The sequence below is a fragment of the Durio zibethinus genome, chromosome 9 (assembly GCF_047325235.1).
Source record: "Durio zibethinus cultivar Kanyao isolate XHJ-2024 chromosome 9, ASM4732523v1, whole genome shotgun sequence".
Taxonomy (NCBI): domain Eukaryota; kingdom Viridiplantae; phylum Streptophyta; class Magnoliopsida; order Malvales; family Malvaceae; genus Durio; species Durio zibethinus.
In genome coordinates, this window is record NC_143170.1 from 24,466,983 (window position 1) to 24,473,820 (window position 6,838).

Here is a 6,838-nt window from a genome sequence, read left to right on the forward strand (position 1 = left end):
ACCTTACCTAGATGTTGGAAGGTTTCTTAATAATTATTATTTATAAAAGAATATTATGTTAGATTTTAATGATTATTATAAACGTTTCAAATAGAGAAATATTCTTCAAAATTTTATCTAAATATTGAAAATTTTAGAATATGTTTCGAAACTAAATATTTTTATCTTATTCCTAAATAAAAGATTTAAAAAAAAGATTATCACAATAAATTTTGAAAGAATTATTTTTAAATATTAGAATTAAGATCATTTTTATTAATATTAAAGATAACATGTGTTTGGTTGGTATCGTTTTTAAATAGGCATTATGAGTATGCTAATATTTTTTTATGCATAACCATACTCCTGAACCCAACTTTATTTTAGAAGAAAAAAATTATCTTTTTAATAAATCTTAACTAGTTTTAAGGTTTTATTAAAAAGATAAATTTTTTAAATGATTAATCACACCTAACTAAAAAAGATTTGTGGCAATATTTCTATTTTTAAACTTTTAAAATTTTTGTCTTGTGATCCTCAAAATCGTTACGACAACTTGACAACTCCACTATGGACATTATTTTTTTTAGAGAATCAAGTCAAAATTGATCATGTGTTAGCCTAATTTTGTTTTAATGGTTTTAATTGATATGATAATATTGCTAATATTTTTACTAAAGCATTGACCTAGTAAAAATATGATAAACATGTAATCAAATATGGTATTAGATACATAGATAATTGGTTTTAGTGCAAGTGGGAGATTGTTAATATATACGCTTCAACCTGAATTAATTTTGGTGAAAACATTGTCATATTGTGATATTTGATATCTTATAAAAGTTTTGATTATTTTATTATTAAGCTTGTATATATAAGTATATTTTGTTATCAGTGCTTAAATGGTAAAGACCTATAATATAAACAAAACTTTACAAAGAAATTACAATAAGATTGTAATTATGAGATCTGTATTACATAAAAGCTATAAATTCTTAAAAATTCTTACTCAATGCTTTGTTAATAAGAGAATATTGACAAAAGCTATTAAGACTAGCACATGATTATGCTCTTTCTTATTTAGCAAATAACTGTTTTCATAGGTTAAAGTTTAGATAAATTTGAGCTAATATGTGAGTACTTGTCATAAAAACAAGTTCATTGAACATGACCCAAGATGAGAATGCTATATGATAGTTCACATCGTATCTATAGCTACATTTTCATGTGATGGTTATATAAGTGATCTTTTATCTTGAGATTACTTATAATCTTATATGATAAGTGTTATACTTTGACTTTACTTATGATTCTAATCATAAATTCTCTAGTCAAGTGTAGTTGGATATAACATGAAGCATATGAAGATGCTTGAAGTAATTAAGATAAAATTCATCACCTTGTATAATCAAGAGAGTATCTCAATTAGTTTTGATTAAATTAACCTTAAAAATCTTTGTTCAAAGCAAAATAAGAGTTTAGAATTGTTCAAAAGTGATTTGTGAGTTAATTTCAATGACAAGACTTAACAAGATTTAATAAACACTAAACCATGCTAATATTCAAGCTGAGATGCTTAGTGATGAAAAGATATTAATTATACATCAATACCATGCATAGATAAGTTGTCAAGTTACATTGACTTTTTTTAGCAATTTGGGGTCATAATAATGTAGCTAAAATTGATCATGATCTATAAATATGAGATTAGCTAATTATAAAATTAGTAATGAAGTCAAAATGTTTGATTCATCTAAGTTTGAATATAAAAATTACATTGCTTATTTTTATTGTCAACATGCTAAGGAACCTAATGAGTCACATATGATAAGACAATTGTAAAAGTTTAAAATTGAGATAAATTAAATTAGACTTAACTTGAATTGGGTTAAACCCAAAAGATAAAGGAATAAATAAAAGACACAATATCTATTTGATATGTGCAATTGGCATGCATAATGGTTAATTGGGAACTAAGCCATTATACATAACCCTAAGCTAGTTACAACCCTCTTTTATATAAGGAACATTAGCCACCTTTTTGTAACATGCTAAGAACAATTTTAATCGAACACGTTTTTATCTTATATGTTGAGAACAAATTTAAAACAAAAGTAAAAAGGTTTTACAATGCTCACTAGCTAGATTATTAGTTTTGTTCCTCTTATCCTTAGAGAAGGTTCTTTCATAGTTGTTGTGAATCACCATTATAGGTTGCACGCTTTGATAACTTTTGGCTTGCAAAAAAAATTCGATGATCACTTGCTTAGTGCAAAGTAAAGTTGGCACAAGAGATAAGTATTCTTAGCTGAAATTCATGTCTTATGTTTGTATGATCTTGTTGATTGATCTTAGCTTAAGGGAGTTAAAAATTTTAAAATTATGTTGCTATTACTTCGTGTATTAATTCCTAATTCCATTATGTTTTATGTTAAAAAACAAATGGCTTTTAAAAATGATCATCTTGAGGTAAAATAGTTTTATTAGGTGGAGATCTTAGGCAAATTTTTCTTATGGTTTCAATTGGAATGTGAACTTAAATCTTTGATGTATCAATCAACAAATTGCATGGAGTTATTATGATATTTTTCTTTGACAATCAATACAAGATTAAGATCAGAATCCCTTAGTGAGGATTAGAGGATTCAAATATAACAATTTACTCACTGGATGCTTGATATTGGTGATGGTAAAGTGGAAGCTATTTCTTTTGAGGTTGATAATAAAGCAAAATGGATAGAAGTGCCTACTGGTTTAATTTGGATCCATTAGACACATCCATTCTTTCTCTTATTCAAGTTATTTACTTAGATTTGTAACATAGATTTATTGATTTAGTTTACCTTAGAGAACGTGTTATACTTCTTGTAATGAAATTGTTGATTTGATCAATACTTTAGTGGCTAAATGCTCAATTTAGGATCTAATGTTTAGACATTTTCTCAATTAAGAATATCTTTTTTTATTTGATTCAATTTATGATTAAACATTTTTGAGCTGATTTAAAATAAAACCTTATAATGGAAATGTGATGCATGCATTATTAATATCTAATATTAACCGTTAAGTTATTTTTTATCAGTAAAAATGCTAATTCTTTCAAAAAGTCATTCTTCAACTCCTCCACAACCCAATCGAAAACCCATTCACCACTTCCTCCATGACCTAACCTATTTTCACTTGCCAAACACGTCCCTTTAGCCCCATCACCACACTATACTGAACACAATATCCAAATCCACTACTTCCACTAAAATAAAAAAAAAAAGATAAAATACATCCCCTACCAAAAAACTCCAACATCATACATCATAGTAATCAATAAACAACCCTCATCATTTTACTACTATCACTGCATATCACCACATCTAAAAATCACCATTCACAACACCTAAGCCATAAACATCAGCCAACAGTTACAAAGGCCTGAAAAAAAAAAAAAAAAAACCAAAGTCCATTTTGCCTAACAACTAAAAAAATAAAAAAAAATTCTCAAAAAGGGAATAATAGTGCTAAAAGCAATGGGAACAACAAAACAAAACCAAAAAATAGTAACAAAAAGGGAGAGGTAGTTTTAGGTGCTTTAAGTTGTTCTGAGTTTAGATTTTTTGGTGAAGAGGGGATTTCAAGTTGGAAAAACACATATTAGGAAAAGAATGTGTTTGGCCAACAAAAAAAAAAGATATTTTGAAGTTTTAAGTCATAATTTTGGGTCAAGATCTGGACGATTTAAATCTATTTTGGACAAAACCAAGCACAGATTTCAGACAAAGAGGTCGAGAAGAGTATCTAAAAAAATTTTAAGGTTAAAAGGTGATTGACCGGTGGTGGCTAATAGTGATCGACATTGTGGTGATAATCAAAATTTAAGTAGCTTGGTTTTCAACAAGTTTCATTTTTAAAGAGATGCTCTCTTTCTTTCTATTTGAGAAATAAGCAGAAATGTAAAATATGTAAGTAAAAAAATTTTTTTTTAGCTTTTATAATAGAAAAAAAAATACATTCTAGTTTAACACACGTGTCACAATGCAATGACGAAGTTTTATTTTGAATTAACCTAAAAAATGTTTAATCCTACATTGCATCAAATTAAAAATGATATCTTTAATTAAAAAAATATCCAAATATTAGATCTTAAATTGACTATTTAGTCTATTAGAATATACTGTAGTTTTGATTCGATTGTTAAAGCAAAATGTAACGACATTGATAATGAATGTTTGTACCTTCTTAAGTTTTGAATTATTTACCATTTTCTAGATTACCTAATCCTAAATTACAGTTGAAATTAGGTTATGTTATTATGTTCTTTAGCAATTTAAATCAAACATTAGAATTGTGTAACGATACTAGACTTATTGTGACATAGTTAGCTATCAATGTTATTGAAGCTACGATTATTAATATTAACTATATTTGCAATAAGATTTTTATACTTAGGATATGTTTTATAATCAAAGATTGAAGATGACCTTTTGTTTTTAAAATGAGATCAATTTCTAGTTCAATTATCTTACAGTATGGCAATAAATAAAAGATAATATCAAACTCTGAAATTTGTTGGTGTTTATTTACTTAGACCTATATTCATTCATGGTTAATTATATGCTGTAATTTCTAAAGTCACATATAAAAGTGGTTTAGAAGTTTTGATTAAGGATGGAGATGGCAAACCTTATCGTTACACAAAATTATTGTCTATTTAGAGATTTTTGAAAACTTGACTTTAGGTTATTGTTTATTTTTATTTATTTATGTGTTAAGCTACAATTGGTTCTTTCCTTTCGATCATTGTTATAACATTTCAAAAAACAATAAATTTTCTTAATCTTCAATGTCAATTTATAGTAACTTAATCATTACTTAGATTTTATGCTGACATTTTTTTTATCTCATCATGTAAATAGCTCTATCTAGTTGAGATATTTTGTTCAAGTGAACCTTGTTAATTATTTTTCTTTATATCTTTTTTATTTATACTTCATCTTTTTCTCTATCCATGTAATGAATATAAATATTTTATATGTCTTTTGTTTGATAAGTTTTACTGCTATTTATCTTTACCTGTTTTTCCTCTAATAAATAAATGTAGTTTCCTCCTCTAATAAGTTTTCTCTTAATGTAAATGTTCTTCATAGCAAACAAGAAATCCAATTGAAATATTTTTTTTTCATCATCAAAATGCTTTATAATTATTATTATCTTTTTGTTTATGTATGGAATATATGTACACATAGATGCAATCTGTATGTTTATCCTATTTAGATGAACTATTAGCTTTTCTTTATAGTATCTATATGCTGGCTTTTTTAATTTCATTATAATATAATTGTTGATAAGCATGCAGTTTAAATAAGTTATTAACTTTTAAACCAACTCAAACATCCTGAGCATTTACAAAAAAATTAAAGTACTTGTTGTTAGAATTTGAGATTCTATTTTTTTTGGTGCGAAAAGAAAATTTATCAGACTTGATTTATTGGTCGTGGATGAAAAGGTTTTCAGATATAATATTTATTAATAACTTTATTTCTTGTTTTAGGTGTCGTCAAATATGTGAATAATAATCATATTATATTTTACACTTATAGGGGAATACAATGCAAGCTTTCATTAAAAAAAGTGATGCAGATTTTTTTAGGCCAAAGTTTGAGGAAAGTTCCCTTTATGAAATTTTAATTTCTTTATTAGGCCAAATAAATCAATAGCTAATTGCATTAAAACTAATCCATTATCAATTTTATTTGTACAACGAAGAATGTGGAAATTACTAATAATGCACCATGTTGTCCTATGCATCATTGAGTTTAAATCTTGTTGCTCACTTGACCAATATGCTTTGAATGATACAAAATTGATAGGTTCATCATTTCCCTTTCAATAGTCTCATAAAATTTATTTCATATGTTTACATCCTTTAAACCCTTATTTATTGACCCTTACTTGACTATTAAATTTTATTTCAATCGTAGATGTCATTGAAAACTTGGTAGGGATTGGCAATGATGGTGAAGGTCATAATAAAAATAAAAAAGATATTGTCGATAGATAAAATTTACTACTTTAAGATAAACAATTAATATAAACTCTACTATTAATTCTTTTATTGTTAAAATGATGTCATGAAATCTTATTTTTATCGATTTTACATTTACTAATGGTGACGATCTTATTGTTACATTGTAGGCTAATCATGTAAAGGTTCTGAAGCAAAATTTATTAAAAGGGCATTCAAATGTTGTTATCATTTTGACTGGTATGACTATTGAGGAATTTCAAAATGAGTTATTTTCTCATTTTACTCTTTTACATCATGAGATACTTAAGTTCATTATCTTTATTTAACGTATATTTGACTAAGCACTTCAAAAATATATATTATAAAGAATATAAATTTGTATAGCTTTTCAGTAATTAAGATATATATTAACTTGCTGGTTGTTAATAATACAGTCTTTAAAAGAAAGTTCATTTTTTATTGGATGATTATTTGTTCTTTGGACATTGTAAAATTTATTTATATTGTGATGACTATTATTCCAATACAGGTATAAAGCTACAACGTTATTTGGTCACTTATTGTAGGATGATAATCTACAACGACTAAAAGCTACAGACGATATTGATGAAAATGAGAAAACCATTAAGAAACTAATGAAAATAGATTTTCTAAAATCTAAGGTTACATCATATGTGGCTTTAGTCTTTAACATATTTTCGGTTTGTCTTGGTTATGAAAATATTGCACCAATGTTTTATTATTTTGACACATATTTTTGGATGTGTGTAGAATCTTTCTTTAACATGTGAGGCTAAGATTATTGAAATTGATGACTCTGATGAGGGATTTTACAATAGT